This window comes from Balaenoptera ricei, chromosome 11 (genome assembly GCF_028023285.1).
Source record: "Balaenoptera ricei isolate mBalRic1 chromosome 11, mBalRic1.hap2, whole genome shotgun sequence".
In the NCBI taxonomy this organism is placed as follows: Eukaryota; Metazoa; Chordata; class Mammalia; order Artiodactyla; family Balaenopteridae; genus Balaenoptera; species Balaenoptera ricei.
In genome coordinates, this window is record NC_082649.1 from 33,840,548 (window position 1) to 33,862,628 (window position 22,081).

At 40.3% G+C, this 22,081-nt stretch overlaps 2 protein-coding genes across 3 annotated transcripts in view; both read left to right on the forward strand.

The window, feature by feature from the left end:
* The window catches only part of MED20 (mediator complex subunit 20), a 73,570-nt gene that overhangs the window by 43,709 nt on the left and 7,780 nt on the right, over window positions 1-22,081 (forward strand). Inside the window, exon 5 of one of the 2 annotated variants that reach the window (XR_009505724.1) lies at window positions 12-86. The exons of the other annotated variant lie outside the window; for it this stretch is intronic. The gene's annotated coding sequence lies outside the window, so the exon portion shown is untranslated. Of the gene's footprint in view, window positions 1-11; window positions 87-22,081 lie in introns of those variants that run through there. 2 annotated transcript variants of the gene reach the window in all.
* USP49 (ubiquitin specific peptidase 49) overlaps window positions 1-22,081 on the forward strand; it is a 75,597-nt gene that overhangs the window by 34,225 nt on the left and 19,291 nt on the right. The gene's annotated exons all lie outside the window — the stretch shown is intronic.

The following is a 22,081-nucleotide window of genomic DNA, read 5'->3' on the forward strand; positions in this document are numbered from 1 at the left end:
TTCCCCTGTAGGTAATAGAGAAGAGGGAAGCTAACCAATGACTGTGGAATAATATGGAAGAAGATGGAAAAAACTTGTTTAATGAGTAAGAAATAAAACTATAATAAAAAGTTATTTGTGAAAACTATTCACAATAGTATTATGTATGACCAGTCTGTAATAGGTGACCAAGGTTGGTATACTATTAGAGTGAGTGATCAGTGATCCGTCACTATCTTTGTTTTATTGCCATTCTGGGCTTTCACCACCTTTCTTACCCTTGTGAATTTCTGAATGCTATGAATTGCTTAAGCTAAGAGGGGACACAGCTATATTTGAAGAAAAAGATGGGACCTGGAGACCGGCACCCATACTGAAACAAGTCTAGGGTAGGTCTTGAAGCTAACTGGTGGTTGGATAGAGACTATGTCTGTCATGACCTCTCAAGAGTGTTAGCAACCCCTTCTCGCTCTCCAGATATTTCCAGCTGCTGTGATGTTAGGCTCACCCTGGGGATCCTGTTCATTTAGCCAAGTGCAGACTGTGTGTCAGGTGATAATCAAATAGAATTCCACAGAAAATCCAATAAAAGGTGTAACTAAATTTATGAGATATAAAAATTTTAAATTACATAAGTCCATACATGCTTATTGTCAATAATTCAAACATTATAGATAACCAAAACCTATCTGAAACTTAGCCCCCCCCTCCCAGATAATATAAGTGTACGATATGTCTTCTTCTTTGCCTACTGGTTAAAAACTTGGGCTTAGGAGCCAGACTGTTTTTGGCTAGGCATTATTTTTTCTTTTTTTAATAAATTTATTTATTTATTTATTTTTGGCTGCATTGGGTCTTCGTTGCTGCGCGCGTGGGCTTTCTCTAGTTGCAGCGAGTGGGGGCTACTCTCTTTGTTGCAGTGCATGGGCTTCTCATTGCAGTGGCTTCTTTTGTTGCAGAGCACGGGCTCTAGGTGAGCAGGCTTCAGTAATTGTGGCACGTGGGCGCAGTAGTTGTGGCTCGTGGGCTCTAGAGCGCAGGCTCAGTAGTTGTGGCACGTGGGCTCAGTAGTTGTGGCTCGTGGGCTCTAGAGTGCAGGCTCAGTAGTTGTGGCGCAAGGACTTAGTTGCTCTGCGGCATGTGGAATCTTCCTGGACCAGGGATCGAACCTGTGTCCCCTGCATTGGCAGGCGGATTCTTAACCACTGTGCCACCAGGGAAGTCCCTGACTAGCCATTATTAACTTGACGTTTGGGCAGGTTAATTTCTCTGTGCCTCAATTCCTTGGGTATAAGTGGGGACAATAAAATGCCTGTGTCATAGTGATGTTGAAGATTAATTAGTTAATCTATATAAAAAACTTGGAATAATGCCCGGAGCATAGTGAGTGTTCAGTAAATGTTAGCTATAATTTTCTTATGTATCCCAGTTAGCATTTTTATGTACCAGCCTTCCACAGATGAATTTTTTTCTGATACACCGCAAGAGTTAAACCATCTTGAATAAGGTCAACCCTGATGGCAAGGATTTTTAAATTTTTTCATGAATGTTTTCTTTTTGGCTTTGAGCTTCATTTCTCTCAGAGTATGCTGCTAGATTATGTGTGAGAATAGGGTTATACACCTTCAACTCTTACTACATATCTTACGGTGTAAATGATGCTTACAGGTATGTATGAATAAACAGCTGTCTTTGGGCTATGATAGTTTCATCTTACCCATAAAAGTATATCTATGTCAAAAAGGATGCACAGTTCTCTTGTTTCTAGACAGTGATGTCACATTTTCTGTAAAGATTCCTTTAATCTATTTTGAAGGACAAGTCTTCTTGAGTTTCTTTTTTTCTTCTTTCATAGAATCATAATAGTTTTGAAAATGTCTTTGCTATCTTTTCCATGACTTGTCAGCACCTTCTTAGGTAATACAGACAACTACCTATTTTAAGAAGGAAGGGGACTTCCCTGGTGGCTCAGTGGTTAAGATACCGCCTGCCAATGCAGGGGACATGGGTTCGAGCCCTGGTCCGGGAAGATCCCACATACCATGGAACAACTAAGCCTGAGAGCCACAACTACTGAGCCTGCATGCCACAACTACTGAAGCCCACGCACCTAGAGCCCATGCTCCGCAACAAGAGAAGCCACCGCAATAAGAAGCCCACGCACCGCAATGAAGAGTAGCCCCTGCTCACCGCAACTAGAGAAAGCCCGTGTGCAGTAACGACCCAACACAGACATAAATAAATAAATAAATAAATAAATTTATTTATTTTTTTTTTTTAAAAAGGAAGGACACTAAAACAGCCATCTCTTTTTAATATTTTCCTCTTGTATTGTTCTGGGGCTCTAGATTATTATGGACTATTCTGTCTGCTGTGACGTTTTTTTCTTTCTTTTTTTAAAAAAAAATTTATTCATTCATTTATTTATTTTTGGTTGCGTCAGGTCTTAGTTGCAACACGCGGGATCTTTCATTGCGGCATATGGGCTCTTTGTTGCAGTGCACGGGCTTCTGTCTAGTTGTGGTGCGCCAGCTCCAGAGCGCGTGGGCTCTGTAGTTGCAGCACGTGGGCTTAGTTGCCCCGCGGCATGTGGGATCTTAGTACTCCGACCAGGGATCAAACCCGCGTCCCCTGCATTGGAAGGTGGGTTCATAACCACTGGACCACCAGGGAAGTCCCTGCTGTGACTATTTTAGAAGACAAATATATAAAAACAGAAGTTAGCATTGACTGAGTATTTATTATGTGTCACGCAGAGTTTTAAGTGCTTTACTCATTTATTCATTATCTCATTTAATCCTGTCATCCACTTATGAGGCAGATGCTATTATTATCTTCATTTTAAAAGCTGAGAAAACTGAGGCACAGATTAAGTAACTTGCTCAGTCACGTCGCTAGTGCAGCTTCAGGATTCAAACCCAGGTCCTCTGCTCCAGAGCATGTGCTGTTGATCAGTGGGGTGCTGGCCTAGTAATAAACTTAGAAGGTTTGCTAAGGTGGGTGTGGATTTAAATAATAAGATAATAAAGCCAAATATTGCCTGAAAAAGTCACCATAACTAATCTGTTTCTGCTTACTTGTGGAAAGGAAAATTTGAAATTGTGTATCTTCTTAAATTTGGGAAAAGTAATGGTGTGAGATGAGGTGAGATTCATAAATAATTATTTTTTTCTTGACCATACTTAAATGAATACAATTGTTTTACATCTTTATGAATTGTTTGTAGTAGATAGAAATCACCTGAATCTAGCTAAGGAACAGTACATCTTTAGAACTGAGTTGATTTGTAGATTACCATTTAATTGCTATTGGTAGAAACATGCAGACAGAAGACTGAATTGTGCAGCAGGTTGGAACTGATAGGTAATTGGAAATTGTTCTTTTGTCCTGTTAAATAATATGTGAATGACAGTCAGCAGGAAGTTGTTGAAGAGAAGAAAAGGCAGGAGAAAGGTGACTTATGGGTCTTATAATTAGAGTGTCACAAGTGATGGTCTAAAAAGTAAATGTAAATTAACAATCGACATTTATATAGCAACTGGAAGGAGTTATACTGCGTGGTTTTTGTTCTGGGGTTTGTCTTGTCAGAGAGAAATACAGGCTTTTCTTTTCTTCAAATAACAGTTCCTTTCCTGTTGAAATATGGTAAAGTACAAAGAGTAAGCATCATTTAAAGTAACAACGAGTATGCTGATAAAATGTTTTGGCTTTACTGTAAATGTGGCTACAAGTAGTTATGTTTTCCTCTCTCCATCTTCTTGAACTCTCTTTCCTTGTTTGAGAATCCCTTCTGAATGTTCATCAAAGTTATGGCTCTTAGTATACATATCTTTTTTTTTTTTGATGTGAAACATTTTTAAAGTCTTTTTTGAATTTATTACAGTACTGCTTCTGTTTTATGTTTTGGTTTTTTGACCATGAGTTGGCCGCGAGGCATGTGGGGTCTTAGCTCCCCGACCAGGGATGGAACCCGCATTGGAAGGCAAAGTCTTTTACAACAATGTCTTAAATTGTGGCCCAGGAGCCCCTGAGACCCTTTTGGGAGTCAAAGCTATTTTCATAACAATATTAAAACATACTTGCGTATGAGTATGCAGTGGAGTTTTCCAAAGACTTCATGATGTACAATCAACTGAATTCAGACTCTCTTCCTTATTCCAGACACTAAAAAGATTTGTAAAAATGTAGAATAAGGCCACTCTTCTCATTAGATTTACAATGAGAATTACTGAGGTTTATCTCTACATTAGAACATTACAGTGACCCCAACGTGGGCCAGAAAGTCACGGTGCTCTCTCTAGTGACTGGGCGGACTGTGCCTGCCACACAGCACCTCCATGTAGGTTCTAGTGACATCCTGATTGGTTGCGGCTGTGTCTCCCAGTCTAGAAAAGTGAATATTCTGTTCCTTTTTCATAATTGTGCTAGAGGGTATGTTCCAGATTATAAGGAGCTGTGGAAATATGCATTTAAAGGTGAAAGGAGGGTTTGGTTTTAAGGAGGAAGACTGTCCAGCCTTGCCAATCAGTGATCCCACTGATATATACCAAATTCAGAATGTTCTCTTTGTATTGGTTGCTCCCAACTTTGGGAGGACCAAAAGGACCTTTCAGGACAGCCTTTTATTTTTCGGTATTAATTGAGCACCTATGATGTTCCAGTTCTGTTCTAGGGGCTAGGGCTGGAAATAAGTCAGTGAACAAAATGAAAGCAAAAAAACCTCTACCCTCACAGAGCTTCCATCCCAGCCTTTGAGTCTTTTGCCGTAGTCACAGCTCCCTCTTCAGGGGAGTCTGAGCTCATGGTACCGTAGCTGCTGTGGAGCTTGAGCACTGACTGCTGTCTCTCAGTGGCTGAGTGCTGAGGATAGAGTGGAAACTGCTTGACATTTTGTGATTTTGTTTTTTAAGGGCACCAAATGGTCTGGGATTTTTCAAATCTTACATGGAACCCCAATATAGCAATAAAGGTGGGCCTATCCAGTTACCCTTGTTGTGGTTGTTTTAATCTTATTTTGTTTTCAAAGTTAGCGCCACTTTTGTCAAAAAGTTTAACTTTTAAAAAAATTCAATACCAACTGATGTTAAGTTTATTCTAATTGTTTTTTATTATTTGAAGAAAAATGTTCATATATGCATGAGATTTTCATTGCCTGGTGAGTTGCTCCCAAGACCCTATAATTTGTTTAATAGACTTTTATACAGAAAGAGATTACTTGGCTCATTAGATTGAGTCATTTAATAATGGCTGGAAGGTTAACTAATGTGGCCATCAGACTCCTGCTCAGCGGCTGGGTGTCTCTTGTATCACTCACAACTTCAGCCATTTCCAAATGCAGACGATTGGGAATACCATTAGAATATTAATGGAAAAAGAAACTGACATGCCAAATGTGAATGGCCAAAAAGTGTCCCTAAAGATTATTTTAACATTTTTAATTTCCAAGAGTTCTACATCAAACTTGGCCTTCCAGCTTAAGGAATTCTCAATTGTAACAGGAGTGCCATGAAATAATTGCTTTTCAGCTGCTTCTGCTGCTTCTTTTTTTTTTAATAATTTTGAAAAATCTTGATGTTTTCAACATTTAGATTTTTTAAAAAATTAATTAATTAATTAATTAATTATTTTTGGCTGTGTTGGGTCTTCGTTTCTGTGCCAGGGCTTTCTCTAGTTGCGGCAAGTGGGGGCCACTCTTCATCGCGGTGCGCGGGCCTCTCACTATCGCGGCCTCTCTTGTTGCGGAGCACAGGCTCCAGACGCGCAGGCTCAGTAGTTGTGGCTCACGGGCCTAGTTGCTCCGCGGCATGTGGGATCTTCCCAGACCAGGGCTTGAACCCGTGTCCCCTGCATTAGCAGGCAGATTCTCAACCACTGCGCCACCAGGGAAGCCCCTCTGCTTCTTTTTCTTTTTGTTTCTTTTCTTCTCTTATAGTTTTTATTTGATCTGCCATTTCACTTAATTTTTCTTGCACAGCTGTCACTAAAGTAGAGATCATCACCATACCAAGGTTTTCTTCTGCCTGTAATGCTAATAATTCTTTTTAATGTCTGAGACATCATTATCTTCTAGATGTTCCTGGGAGAATATTTCCTAGAGGGGTGCCTCATCTGGGTACTTTGCACTGTATGTAAACTTGAGGATAGTCTAGACAGTTTCATCACTTTCTTCAGCCTCAGATGTCACAGTAATAGTGAAACTGGGTAGATTTTCTGATAACACTTAGCAGGACCTTGTCAAGTGAAACATTACTGAAGGAGAATGTGGTCTCAGGAGAGTCCATTCATGTTTTGGAAGACTTTGTTAGGGAGGTTGAATTAATGTACAGTCAAGCTGTGAAAGAGTTGGGGTAGATTGCATGGCTCCTTGCCATCATCTGTAACCATGGCCCTCCCTGATGCCCATGAATTGCCCAGACATCCTGGTGGCCACAGCATTGGCCAGGTGGGCTCAGGTGCAAAGATCCAGGCTAAGAGGCTTGGGGCCCAAAGCCAGGCCAGGAGCAACACCTGCTCCCTCGGCAAACTTCTAAAAGAAGAAGGTAACTTCTGAATCCATGCCTTCTTCATTTACTGCCTAATCTGTGTGTAACACTCCCTTCTACCTTCTGTCCTTTGGGAATCCCTCAGACCCATCTTCCCTAGGAAGGCTTTGTTTACAGGTCCCTGAATGACCTTCCTTGTTCTTTCCCAGGATTCTGTAGACTATAATAGCCAGAAGGACAAAACTATAAGGTCAGTTAATAAAACAAATAATATAAGCAGGTTCATATGTAGTTTATATTTATTTATAATTAAAAATAATAATGCTATTATAAAAATAGAACTATATAGAAGTAGCTCTAAAAATGAAGTGGCTTCTATCCTGTAGATAAGTATTTCTCAAACTTCTGACATTTGTATACCACTGCATGATTTTTACCACATTCCAGTAACACCTGTAGAGTTACTTAATATATTTCTGTAAACCATATTACTTTTTTTTTTTTAACCTAAAAGCCTATTTGAATCTCACCCTAAAAAATATCTATGGAGTTATGGATTTTCTATTCTTTTATAAGACACATTATAATCATATATGACTACTACGTTTAAAAATATTTGCCTCTGGAGAGTTCCATTTCTGGATAAGACAGAGTAAGCACACTCAGCCCAGTGTCTCCCACTGAGTGCAGCTAAAAACCTGGTTAGAACTCATGGAACAACAATTTGAGGACTCTGAAAAGTCAATAGTAGCAGGTGGATTAGAGAAGACCAGGATTTGAAGTACTGCCATTAGTGTCCCCTGGCCTGGACGGAGTGCAGCCCACACCTGGAAGTGGGCACCAGGCATGGACAGAGAGAGCTCCAGGAGAAAACCTCCAGTTTTGACTTGAGTGGGAGAGGAGAACACTCTTCTAACACTCAGAGAAAGAGGGGTAGAAACTTCCTCCTTTAAAAAATTTCCCTCCCTTCTCTCAGGCCCCAGCCGCCAGGCAATCTTGTGATGTTGGTGCTGGCAGTGACAGCAGCAGGGACCCACAGATGCCTAAAACTCTTAAGGGAGAGGAACATTCCTCTCCAGTTGGAGAAGCTATAGTCCTAAAAAGGACCCCTCAGTTTTTTTCTTTCTCTTTGTCTTCCTGTTGCCTAGCCCTCAAAATATGTGACAGAATGGGATAACAAAAGCCTCAGCTTTCTGGCTAGAAGACAGAAAGGGAAGCTCCAAGGAACTGAAAAGTACCTGGGAGACAGTGGAGAAGGAGGAGCTCAGGGAAGCAACCCCGTAGAATTATTTGTGAACTCCTGGGTCCACCCCTCAACAGCACATGCATGGATCTGATCCTGAACAGCATACCGAAAACTATTAGAATCGACTATGAGATAAATCTCTGTCCAGGGCCTAGACTGGCCACTGGGTAGTGCTCATGCCAGACAGATCCTAATACCTCTGCAAAGGCTTGACTGTGGAACTGATATTTAAACCATACCTCACAGAAGGGTTGGTTGGGACTTGTGATCTGAATCCAACCAGGTTGATTGCTTGCCAAAACAAATATTAACATTTTCCTTAGAATTTAAGCAAGACTCAGAATCTCGTAATATTAAAACAGTACAAAATTATTCAACCTACAATTAACAAGGAAAACTCAACTATTGGGAAAAAGACAACCAATAGATGCCAACACTAAGATAATACCTCTCCCCTACACATGGATTATGCCCTTCCCTTCGATTTGATTGGCAAGCCTAGGCCACATGCCCACTGCTGGACTTGTGACCATTGCCAGGGGGTGCCATGCACAAACTGGCTGAGACCTCACAGGACCCACCCCTGGAGCTAGTGCTTCTCCTGAAGCACATGGCCCTATGGAGGAAGAGTGGCTGCTCAGGGTAAAAGCAAACAAACAAAAAGACCAACTCCTACTTTCAGACTTCATAAAAACTTATCTAACTTTGCTCTCAGTTTTTAAGGGACTTTTCTATGGTAAGGTACAAAGATGATTGAGAAGAGATAATCTATCATAGGATTCAATACAAATTTTATTAAGCACTTTGTGTGTTTTCCCTTTGTGTATGATTCTATTTTTATTTTTTAGGCAGATGGGTAAACATGCCTCAAGGCTAACTGTCACTTTAGCACTGAGATAAATAACTGGTTGAAGAATACAGATGTAATGAGCTACACCTTAGCCTTTGTAGCTGAAGATGACTGACCAGTAATTACCATCTAGCCAGCGGGTCCCCACCAGCTGTCCACGCTGGCCCGTGATTTGCAGCTGCAGCCTCCATGTGCTGAGTTTGGCACTGTGTGCACCTGCCATCCTCTCTTAAGAAAGAAATACTCCAGGTGCTCATCAATGCTCCCTAGGTTTATCTGCCGCTGTGATTTCTCTGAGTCCCCAGTGGTGCTGTGTCATTTTAAGTCTTGCTTTAGTGTGTCTTCAAAGTGTTTCTTTTTCCTATTCTGCTTGAGTTATCTCTGTTTAGCTCATCACACAGCAGCTACTTGGGAATGCAAAGCTGAGCATTTCAGAAAGCATGCTTGAGAGAGAGGCTACTGAAAGTGATAGAGCTTATTAATATTACAAGTTCTTAAAGCATTAAGTGCGTCAAGTTTCGAGTTGTGCAAACGTTTTCCATCTGAAAAATGTCTGAAAGAAGGTAGTTTTAAATTGTAAACAAACCTGCAGCATTAAAATGGCAGGATCAGATTGTGAGGGACTAAACAGTTGGATTCCACTTGAAGAGGTGTGCCATATTGTGTTTTATAAGAAATATATATTTGATCATTCAGATGATCAAAATATATTTCTCATATATATTTGGTCTTTGTCCACAGTTCCTGGCTCACAGCCTCCAGAACCCATGGACTTTCCTAAGTACTGAATGATAAAGGTGTCTTTGGTTATGTTAATGAGGTGACTTCTGGAAAGCACCTACGGATGGGAGCTGGTTGCCAATGAAGCCAACCGTGTGATTAGAGGGTGGGAACTTTTAGTTTCGCCCCCTGACCTCTGGGGTTGGGAGTAGGGCTGGAGGTTGAATCAACCCCCAGTGGTCAATGATTTAATCAACTGTGCTTATGTAATGAAGCCTCCATAAAAACCCAAAAGGATGGGGTTCAGAGAGCTTCCACGTTGGGGAACCAGAATGCTTCCATGTGCCACTGTGCTGGGCCCCCAGCTCCATGGGAACAGAGGTCCCTTTGTTCGGGACCTCACCCTATGTATCTCTTTGTCTGGTTGTTGATTCATATTCTTTGTGATAAATTGGTAATCTAGTTAGTAAACAGGTTTTCCTAAGTTCTGTGAGCCATTCTAGCAAATTAATTGAACCCAAAGGGGGAGTCATGGGAACCTCTAATTTATAGCCAGTTGGTCAGAAGCACAGGTAACAAACTGGGCTTGCGACTGGTGTCTGAAGCGGAGGTGGTTTTGTAGGACTGAGCCGTGGAATCTCATTCTATCTCTGGGTAGTGTCAGAATTGAGTTGAATTCTGAGGCACCCTGATGGCGTCCAGGAATTGCCTGTTGGTGTGGGGAAGCCTCCATACGCACACATGTTGAATTGGGCCCAGGAACCTAATGTAAGGTGACTGAGAAGAGTCCAGAGTAATAATTTGCCCCGAAATACCTGTGCATTACCTTTATAATATTGGATCAATGGGAAGAAGAGTTTGTGTGGGTCAGGTGGAAGGATCTCAGCAGAGAGCATAATCCTCGTCATAGTCCTAACTTTGTTGGCAGTGTCAGTGTGTGATGTGGAGCAAGTCACAGGATCACTTTACATAATGACTATCATTTCTTGAGCTCTGACTTGTGCCGGGCATTGCTCTAAGCATTTTACATATGTTAATTCATTTAATTTTCACAGCAACCCTATGAGGTAAAAACTATTATTGTCCCCATATTACAGATAGGGAAACTGAGGCCGAGAGAGATTGTTTTCCCAAGACCATATATAACTAATAAGGACAGAGCTAGAAGTCCAAACCCAGCAGCTTGGCTTGAACTTTTAATCACACTATGCTATACTGCCTCTCAGTTTATTTGTAAATGACCCATTAAAAATATGTACCATAACTATTTTACAGAGTTATAGGAAGCAGAAAATAAAATGATAAACGCACTTTTAATAAGGAAATAATGCTATGCAAAAGAAAACTATAGCCAAGAGCCAACACCAGTGTTGGCAATTACCATGAGAAACCCTTCTCTAGCAGACTGTGACATTTATTTATTTATTTTTAAATATTTATTTATTTATTTGGTTGAGCCAGGTCTTAGTTGCAGCAGGCGGGCTCCTTATTTGCGGCTCGTGGGCTCCTTAGTTGCGGCACATGGGCTGCTTAGTTGTGGCATGCAAACTCTTAGTTGCAGCATGCATGTGGGATCTAGTTCCCTGACCAGGAATCAAACCCGGGTCCCCTGCATTGGGAGCATGGAGTCTTATCCACTGTGCCACTAGGGAAGTCCTGAGGACTGTGACCTTTAGAATCATAGATTCATAAGGTTAAAAGACTCTCCAAAGCTTTGGTCCAAGAGGACTTTATCTAAAACAGTGGTTCCCAGATTTTTTTTTTTTAATTTCATGGATCTATAAAATACACACTTGCATGCACACATGTATGCCAACCCAAACTACCATCTGTTATCATCGCCGTAAGAGAAAGGGCACTTAACACCAAGAACGTGGAGAGATACAATATCTTAACAAAGAACAGTGTTTCCCAAGAACAAAACAGATAGGAATCTTACCCTGGCCAGTGGGATTATGGGTCTGAAGAGTAGTTGGGGAATGCCTTCATCTGGACTGGTGGGTTTAGATCCTGTTTGGGTTAGGAGAAGTTACCTTGGGATAGAATGAACTCCCAAGTGATTGCATCAGTCATATCAGTTGGAAGCACATTCAGGAAAATACTAGTTGAACTGTAGTTTACCTTGCTTCTTAGTAAAGCTTTTAGTGTGTTTGCTTTGGCAGCCTAATAAGAGGCCATTACCTACTCAGGTTCTCCGTGTTTATTTCTCATCTTCCATGTGAGATTGAAAATGCTGAGATCACAGGTCTCATTTGTGCTGAACAAATGTTTTAATGCTTTTTCTTTAAAAAAAAAAAAGGAAAAAACATGTGAAATTAACATCTTAACCAGTTTTGGTAAAAATGTGGTAAAAAAAAATACCATTTTAACCATTTTTAAGTGTACAATTCAGTAGTGTTGAGTATATTGACATTGTTGTGAAACAGATCTCCAGAACTTTTTCATGTTGTAAATCTAAAACTCTATACACTTTTTCTCCTCTCCCCAGTTCCTGGTAACCACCATTATACTTTCTGTTTCTAGGAATTTGACTATTTTAGATACCTCATGTAAATGGAATCATACAGTGTTTGTCTTTTTTTGTGACTGGCATATTTCATTTAGCATAATGTCCTTAAGGTTCATCCATGTTATAGCATGCGTCAGAATTCCTTCCTTTTTAAGGCTGAATAATATTCCATTGTGTGTGTGTGTGTGTGTGTGTGTGTGTGTGTATACCAGTTTGTTTATTCATCCATTGATGGGCATTTCTCTGATGATTAGTGATGTTGAGCATGTTTTCAGTGCATGTTGGCCATTTGTATGTATCATCTTTGGAGAAATGTCTATTCAGGTCCTTTGCCCTTCTTTTTTTTTTAATTTTATTTATTTATTTATTTTTGGCTGTGTTGGGTCTTCGTTTCCGTGGAGGGCTTTCTCTAGTTGCGGTGAGCAGGGGCCACTCTTCATCGCGGTGTGTGGGCCTCTCACAGTCGCGGCCTCTCTCGTTGCGGAGCACAAGCTCCAGACGCGCAGGCTCCGTAGTTGTGGCTCACGGGCCTAGTTGCTCCGCGGCATGTGGGATCTTCCCAGACCAGGGCTCGAACCCGTGTCCCCTGCATTGGCAGGCAGACTCTCAACCACTGTGCCACCAGGGAAGCCCCTTTGCCCATTTTTTAATTGGGTTATTTGATTTATTTGTTGTTGAGTTGTAGAAGTTCTTTATATATTCTGGATATTAACCCCTATGAGATACATTTGAAAATGTTTTTTCCCACTCTGTAGGTTGCCTTTCACTCTGTTGATTGTGTCCTTTGGTGCACAAAAGTTTTTAAATTTGATGTAGTCTACCTCTCTATTTTTGCTTTTGTTGCCTGTGTTTTTGGTATAATATCCAAGAAATCACTGCAAAGTCCAATGTCATGAAGATTTTCCCCTATGTTTTCTTCTAGGAATTATATAGTTTTAGGTCTTATGGTCAGGTCTTTAATCCATTTTGGGTTAATTTTTGTATATGGTGTAAGTTAAGGGTCCAGCTTCATTCCTTTACATGTGGATATCAGTTTTCCCAACACCATTTGTTGAAGAGACAGTTCTTTCTTCACTGAGTGGTCTTGGCACCCTTGCTAAAGTTCATCTGACCATATACATAAGAGTTTATTTCAGGACTGTCTGTTCTATTCCATTTGTCTATTTGTCTTTATGCCAGTACCATACTGTTTTATACTATAGCTTTGTGGTAGGTTTTGAAATTAGAAAGTATGAGTGTGTTCTTCCAACTGTGTTTTTTTTCAAATTGTTTTGGCTCTTTGGAGTCCCTTGAGATTCCATATGAATTTTAGGATGTATTTTCCTATTTCTGCAAAAAATGCCATTGGAATTTTGATAGGGATTTCACTGAATCTGTAGATCATTTTGGGTAGTATGGACATCTTAACAATGTTAAGTTTTCCAATCCATGAACATGAGATGTCTTTTCATGTATTTGTGTTTTCTTTAATTTCTTTCAGCAATGTTTTGTAGTTTTCAGTATACAAGTCTTTTACCTCCTTGGTAAGGTTTATTCCCAAGTATTTATTCTTTTTTATTCCATTGTAAATGGAATTGTTTTCTTAATTTCCTTTTCAGATTTCATTGTTAGTGTATAGGAACACACTGACTTTTGTATGTTGCTTTTGTGTACTGCAACTTTGCTGAATTTATTAGTTCTAACTGTGTGTGTGCGTGTATGTGTGTGTGTCTGTTTGTAACCTTTAGATTTTTCTACATATAAGATCATGTCCTCTATGAACAGAGGTCATTTTACTTCTTTTCTGGTTTAGATGCCTTTTGATTTTTTTCTTGCCTACTTGCTCTGGCTAGGACTTTTAATACTATGTTAAACGGAAGTGGTGAGAGCAGGCATCCTTGCCTTGTTCCTGATCTTAGAAGAAAAGCTTTCAGTTTTCATCATTGAGTAGGATGTTAGCCATGGGCTTTTCATAAATGGGTTTGGGGGTCCCCAGAACTCTGCAGTCACTCAGACCTCAGGATTTTGGTGTTTTTAACAGATGGATTATTGCGTCCACTACATTTTTCTTCTTTTGAACTTCAGTCTCAGAAGATAAAGCCTTATCTGCAGTTTTAGAGACATTCTATATCATTGACATGTATGAACACAAAGTGAGGATTCCTTATTTCTTAAACCTGTTCAATGACATCAGCACCTTAATGGGTCCTGCCCCACTTTCCATTAAAGTCTAGGTCATATCTGGAACAATTCTATGGGATATTTTCTTTACTGGCAGACTCATAAGCTGGCTTCTTAGAATAAGTAGTGCATTAAGTGGTCCCTTAGAAGTCTGTTGATTGGTCTCTTGGAATATGTAATGTTTATTATTTTGCTTCTGCCAATATTAGATATGATTTTTTTTACTGATAGTTCCATCAAAGCAGTTTAGTTCTTATTAATTCTGGTAAGTTCTTGTGTGAGTGATAGGTATAGTGATAATGTATGTGTTTTGATAAATTGGCTGTAGTGGAGTTGGGTGATTTGATGGGGACTTTACCATTGGCTATAGGCTGTTAGTGACCAGTAACTTAAAAATAACAAACTGAGATGTCAGACTCAGAAGCGCATGTTCAGAAACGAAAGGTTTAACTTTAGAATAATTACTTTCCTAGTTATTCATATGTATTTAAAGCTACACGTAATGAATCATGTATTTACCTTGTTTCATTATATCTCACTGATATTATAACTTGATAGGTATGGACAACGTTCAGCACAGTTACCACAGGCAACATGGGAAGGATGCAGGGAAAAAAATGATGAAGTCAGTGAGGCTTATTTTTTTGTTCTCATACCGTTTTTTAGGGACCTCCCTCCTTGCTGTCCAATACTCCTTAAGGCTCAAGTCTCCCTTCTACAGGGTATCAGTTAGTGATTCATACTTTTCTTTCCCTCTTTAGTTTCTTCCTCACTGCATTTAGCTATGCAGTATCCTGCTCCTTAGCACCCAGCTTTCTGCTTCCTGCTATGGTAAATTAATCAATGCTTAATTATTAGCAGTTGATTGGCTTTATGTGTTTCCCTTATAAGATTCTCTGTTTGCCTTTAATGAGAGTGTCAGTGCCCAAATCCAAGTGGTAGGACTCACTGGCAGGCCAGGAGGCTGATATCTTTAAAATAGGAGAAGTGGCTGGGACTTGTGGGATTTAAACTACATGAAGTTTGCTGCCTGGGTGTGCACTGGCTTTCTATTCTCTTGTGCCAGCTCACTATAGTTGAGTTCCCAGAAGTACTCCTGCTTTATTCTTAACGAGAGATGAGGGTTCATGCACAGTTCACGTCTTTGAAATGCCTTCTATGCCTTATTTGAAAGAAGGCCCCTTTTATATTTTTGCCACGCAGCACATTCTGTTGGACCTGTAAGTATTCAATGGGCATACCCCTGTTGGAGAGTGTGAGCTGAGCCTGATTCTGCTTCTTTAATTCAACAGCATTTTATGGTGCTCTGGGTTTGTTTTTAACATCTTAATTGGACTTTTACTAGCCTTGCTCTGTGTTGCTATTAAACACAATTTTTAAAGACCTAAGAAAAATAGATAATAAATAATAAAACCTTTTAATTTGTTTTGGAAAGATAGTGATTTTTCTCATTTTAAATATAAAAGTATCCTCTAATTTCTCGTTTAAGAATATTTTAGTATGAAGACCTTATTAGATGAAACTATCTGGGTAAAGTCAAGACCAGATAGTCAGTTACTGTAAGCTGCTCAATTAGCCAGCCTGACTCTAAGCCCTGTGGAAGCAAAAATAGCTTTTTGGGAATGAGTGACAAGGTGGCCAAGTCAGCCAGTACTTTGTTTAGAGTCAGTCACTTTCAGAACGCAGTTACGTGGCCATCTCATTTGAGTCTCCCTCAGAACAATTCTTTGAAGTAGGTATTATTGCTCCCCGGTTTTATAGACTTGAGAAACTGAGGCTTATAGTATACTTTTATACTTGGAATGGTATGTGTGTGTGTGGGGGGGGGGGGGGTCCTTCATCATTCAGTTGATTGCCTTCACCATCCCAAAACACACCCACACTCTCACACCTACGCTCCTTCAGAGAGGTTGGCTGGGTGTTGAGAGAGAGATTTTGCTGCCCGGTATACTGGAATAATGTTAGGAGCTGTCCATGAAGGAAATGAAGATCTCTTGAGAGTTGGAAGGGTCTGCTTACAGGATTCCCTTCTACTGACAATTTTCTGTAGTGGCCTCTGGGGAAGCAGAGTAGAAATTACCTTGGTACCTTGGCTGATATGAAATTTCAAATGATTGACACGACCGACTGAGGCTGTGCTATATAAGCCCCTCTGCAATAAGCCAAAGAGGTCTGCACTTTGCTGGTCATAAGCTTGTGGAAAAAGAAGTGGGGGGTTCTTTTTGCAGTGATTAGTGCTACTAGAATATAATTCCTTGGGTTCTCCGTATGCCATAAATATCATCAGACTGCCTGTCCCTAAATCCTATTTTCTAATAAAAGCATAGTAAATCATATACGCCCCGCACTTATATTCAGCCATCTTGCTGATGCCTGAATTTTTAAGATTATTGAAACAGTTTCCTCAGTGCTGTATCCTTTTTGAAAATAGATAATACATGATTTTTTTTCCCCAAAAGGTACAAATGTTGATGACTCTCTCTTTTCCATCTCCACCCCCTGTTTGCCACTACAGGGCATGTGGTGTTACCAGTTTCTTGTTTATCTTCTTAATTGCATATGAGAGAGAGATTGTGCATGTGTAGTTTTTTTAGTCTTGATGCATATTATATACACTATTCTACCCCTTTTCTTTTTCACATACTGTATTTTGGATTGTTGTACCCATAGGCCTGCCTCTTTAGAAAACAAAACAAAAAACTACTGGTGGTTTCAGTTATATGGCCAATTTATAATTTATTTAACCTGTTCTCAATTAAAGTGCCTGAGTGTTTTCTTTGTAGCTTCAAGTTTTCTCCTTTTGTATGTATGTAACAAATACCACTTTGTATTTGGCCCCTTCTCTTTGGACATCTGTCTTCTTTGCTCTTGAAATAAAGTGCTGAAAAGTTGTGTCTCGGGACTTCCCTGGTGGCGCAGTGGTTAAGGATCCACTTGCCAATGCAGGGGACATGGGTTCAAGCCCTGGTCCGGGAAGATCCCACATACCGCAGAGCAACTAAGCCTGTGCTGAACCTGAGCTCTAGAGCCTGCGAGCCACAACTACTGAGCCCGTGTGCCACAACTACTGAAGCCCGTGTGCCTAGAGCCTGAGCTCCGCAACAAGAGAAGCCACTGCAATGAGAAGCCCACGCCCCACAACGAAGAGTAGCCCCCACTCGCTGCAACTAGAGAAAGCCCAGGCGCAGCATCAAAGACCCAACACAGCCAAAAATAAATAAATACATACATACATTTTTTTAAAAGTTGTGTCTCCATTTATGCAAAATATGATGGACCTCCGTCCTGACAGATGTGCTTTGGTATATTCTTCGGGAAGGCACAGGATTAAATATACTACTATCCTTTTAAGAAACAGGACATCAGGAAGATGGGGTTTCCTTTCCTTAGAGCAGCCACTGAAATCACCCACTAATCCTGACGATCCATTTGTAAATTCTAGTCAGGTTTATTTTCTATTCACAGAAATTGTTCCTTCTTTTCCTCTGCAGGCAGTTCCTAACATATATATGTGTCTTTCATACAAATGGCCATGTGTGGAAAGCCCTCTTTAGCCATGTGGGGAAAGTGGGAGGAGGGAGATTCCCAATTTCACTGTCTGGGCTGCAGCTGGGAAAGCAGTTCTTGGCATTTTTAAGTTGAAACTTTGAATTAATTTTCTCAGAATAATGCATTTGATAGTTAGCTTCCGTAGTGGTAGCACTAGTATTCCGGTACGACACCAAGGATACATGATGGGCTCAATAAGCTTTTTTTTTTTTTTTTTCATTTTTTTTTCAATAAGCTTTTTAACTGGACCAAGTGCTATTTGTAGCATTGCTTCTATGAGAAAATATATTCCAAAGTCTCAGCTGAAAACAACCTGTTGGTTGATGTTTGTGAATATTGTATTGGATCTTTGTGGCCAAATTTCGCTTCCCCAGACATCACATGGACTGGGAGTAACCTTTATCTGACTGGAGTCAGAGAAACAGAAATATTTTTTTTAGTATAATTTTTGTGCTACTGTTTTTTTGCTGTGACTACAGTGAAATTCAGAAAGGCATAGGATGAGCTCCTTGCCACCTGGATAATCAGAGTTAGTGAGGAAGAAGCAGAATTTCAAAAAAAAATTTAAAGAGATTTTCCTTCCCAATAAAGGAGGAAGTTTCAGAAAGAGAGAAAACATTACACTAAGCAAGAACATTTCAACAGATCAACTAAAGTGGCTTTGTGCCCCCAAAAGAGAAACATCCTCAGGAAATTTTTGTGGGCAAAATTCTGGTGAAGTTTTTGAAGGAAAGTTTGGGGGGCTGCAAAGAAGTTGCTACCTAAGTCTAAAGGGTATACTTGAGGCCCAGACGAAAGGACTATGCAAGCAATCTCTGTGACTAACAGTGCCAAGAAAAACTGCACTGCTTTGGTTGGGTGTGTCTTGAGGGGTGGGGAGGGTGCATCTCAAGGTAAGACTAGATATGATGATAAGATGACAGATGAAAGGTGTCTCATAATTTGTCTAATTTGTGAATGGTTCATATCTCAAGGTTTTCTTTTGCTATCAGAGAGTATATTGTTTGCTTTTTGTCTTTAAAAAAATTTTTTTGGAACTTTTCAAGCATACACAAATATAAAGGGAATAATATAATGAACTCCATGTGCCCATCAATCAGCTTCAACAATTATGAACGTTTTGACAATCTTGTTTCATCTATCTTCCTGCCACTAGAGTATTTTAAAGCAAATTCCATGCATCATAATATTTCACCTATAAATACTTCAGAGGTGTCTCTTAACATATGAAGACTGAAAAAATACAGCCACAGTACTATTGTCACATCAAACTAATAATTATTAATATTAGCTAATACTTAGTCTGTGTTTATTTTTATTTTTTTGGCTGCATTGGGTCTTTGTTGCTGTGCATGGACTTTCTCTAGTTGCAGTGAGCGGGGCTACTCTTTGTTGCGGTGCGCAGGCTTCTCACTGCAGTGGCTTCTCTTGTTGCGGAGCACGGGCTCTAGGTGTGCGGGCTTCAGTAGTTGTAGCACGTGGGCTCAGTAGTTGTGGTGCGTGGGCTCTAGGACGCCTGGGCTTCATAGCTGTGGGCTCTAGAGCGTAGGCTCAGTAGTTGTGGCGCACGGGCTTAGTTGCTCCGTGGCATGTGGGATCTTCCCGGACCAGGGATTGAACCCGTGTCCCCTGCATTGGCAGGCGGATTCTTAACCACTGCGCCACCAGGGAAGTCCTAGTCTGTGTTTAAATTTCTCCAGTTTTGGACTGGGGGTTTAAGGGAGGGAGGCTGGCGGAAAGGATTACAAAGGGGCATGAAACTTTTGGGGGTGATCGATGTGTTCATTATTTTGGTTGTGGTGATTTCACAAGTATATGCAAAATGTATCAAGTTGTACACTTTAAATATGCGCAGTTCACTGTATGTCAATTCTTCCTCAAGGAAACTGTTAAAATATAGTGGTATAGCTAGAGGCAAACAGTATTTTAAAACATTTCTCCCAGTTTTCTCAAAAATATATTTTTATATTTGGTTTGTTCAAATCAGGATCTAAATAAGAACCACACATTGCATTTGGTTGATATGTTTTTAGGTTTCTTATAATCTGTAGCAAATCTATCCCCCCCTTTTTTCTTCATGTCATTTATTTCTTAAAGACTCCAGATCACTGATCCTGTAGCATTTGCCACACTCTGATTTGGTGTGTTGGCTAATTGCAGCCGTGTGGTAGTACGTTCCTGTCTCCCACATTTCTTATAACTTGGTGTTAGATCCAAAGGCTTCATTGGACTCAGGTTCAGTTGTCTTTTTTTTTTTCCTATTTTATGAATATTGTTTTATAACTAGCTTTTTTTCACTTAATATACCAGATCATCTTTGCATGCCATCTATTCATTTAATTTTTACTGAGTTACACTTTGGTAAGATAATTTTAATGGCCACACAATTTTGAGTCTGTGGTCTGCTTAACCAATCCTGTTGGACATATAGGTGTATTGGTCAGAATGCATTCAGTTGCAGTGTTGGAAACTGATACCAAAAAGTTTATCCAAAAAGGGGAACTTGGTGTCTCTTGATATAGGGAGGGAAGAGGTAGGGTTGGCCTCAGAGTCCTCTGGATCCAGAACTGGAAGTATCATGACTGTCTTTCCATTTCTCTGCCTTAACTCTTGGCTTCTTTGGTACAGTCACTCATTCTCTGTCACTTCAGATGGCTCCATGAATGGAGCTGACCACAGGCAGCTCCAGAGTTACAGGACAGTCCCTGGGGAAGGCTTAACAATGCCAAAGGAGAGGGAGCTCTTTCTCTCACCTTCAGGTTGGGGAATCTCTGGAACAGAAAGGCTCAGAAAGGCTCACCTTTGGGCAGGTGCTCACTCTTGGACCAATTGCTAGCGCCAGCAGGCATTACTCCAATTGCCTTGGCCTTGGTCATGGACCTGCCTGTGGTCAAGGGGACAGGTGGGATTTATAGACCCATTCAAATGGGGGGAGGCACAGTTTTTCCTTGTAGGGAGGTGGGGGAGGCTCGTCCCAGAAGACTGGAAAATGTGGTGCTCTCCAGATAAATATAAGCCTTGTCCATTATGTAGGCTGTTACCAGTTTATGCCATTAAATATTTGTGTGTATAGCTAAACATTGAGCTAAAGTTTAAAAATACAGATTTCTCCAGATCTCTGTTGCATTTTTCTAAACAACTTCAGAGGATTAGAACAAATTATCGGAGTGATAGTACAGTATAAAAACTGAAGAATTTTAGGTCCCACACTATTCTATTTCGGACCTTAAAAACTGAGTATTCTAGCTTCTAAGTACTTGGCTGTATATGCTTTTCCTTTTATTTAATAAATTGGTTTCAATTTCACCAACTCCTGTTTCCTGAATTAAGAACTTCCTGCATTAGGAAGTTCATTATCTGAATTACAACTTGCTATAATCGGTCCACAGAGAAGCCAGCAACACTTTAAGTTGTCCAGGAGTCTGAGCAAGACTCCTTTCATCTGTTCTCTCAAGAGAATCAGGTTGTGTGTTGATGAAACGTACTGTGCATTACTGCTCTCATTTTAACCACATTATTATTATTTTTTCACACACACACACTGTATTTTATTTTTACAAGAGATAAATAGACTGACACCAAGCATTGTAAATGGATGACCACAACAAAAGCAACAATGATCGCAATTACCAAACACGAAACACACTCATACTATGTCATAATATAGACATTCAGTCCAGTAATCCTCGACTGTAACAGCTCCTTTACTTTGCAGTGAAAATTGATTTGTATATTCTTTGCCTCTGAGTCCTTGTGGGATTTTTTGTTTTTAATTCAAACAAAAAGTCACAAAAATTATAATCATCCTCATCAGTTCACTCAGTCCCATGTAATTAATTTTTTTTTCATCTTGATCTTTTGTTAGCACTTTTATGAGTTCATCCGTTTTTAATTAGAGTTCTGAAAATGCTTATTTATTCATTTTATTCAAATTTATTTATTATTTATTTTTGGCTGTGTTGGGTCTTTGCTGCTGCACGCGGGCTTTCTCTAGTTGTGGCGAGCAGGGGCTACTCTTTGTTGCGGTGCACAGGCTTCTCATCGCAGTGGCTTTTCTTGTTGCATAGCACAGGCCCTAGGTGCGCAGGCTTCAGTAGTTGTGGCACGTGGACTCAGTAGTTGTGGCTCGCGGGCTCTAGAGCGCAGGCTCAGTAGTTGTGGTGCACGGGCTTAGTTGCTCTGCGGCATGTGGGATTTTCCTGGACCAGGGCTCGAACCCGTGTCCCCTGCATTGGCAGGCAGTTTCGTAACCACTGCGCCACCAGGGAAGCCCAGGTTCAGTTCTTTTAGCAAGAGTACTTTATAGGTGATGCTGCTGTGAACCTCTTATTGCATCATAGCAGGGAAGCGTATAATGTCTGGTTGTCCTATTTTCAATGTGAAATTGATCACTGGAGTCAGGTGCTGTCAGCCTTATCCATCCATTGTAGTTTCCTGTCAGCTTTCACCTAGTGGTTGAAGGAGCTACTGACTAGATCCATTATTTCATTAGGGGTATATTATTCACTTGTGTGTGTATATGTGTCTGTGCGTGTGTGTCTATGCAATTTTAAACAAATGTATTGAGATGTAATTTACATACAATA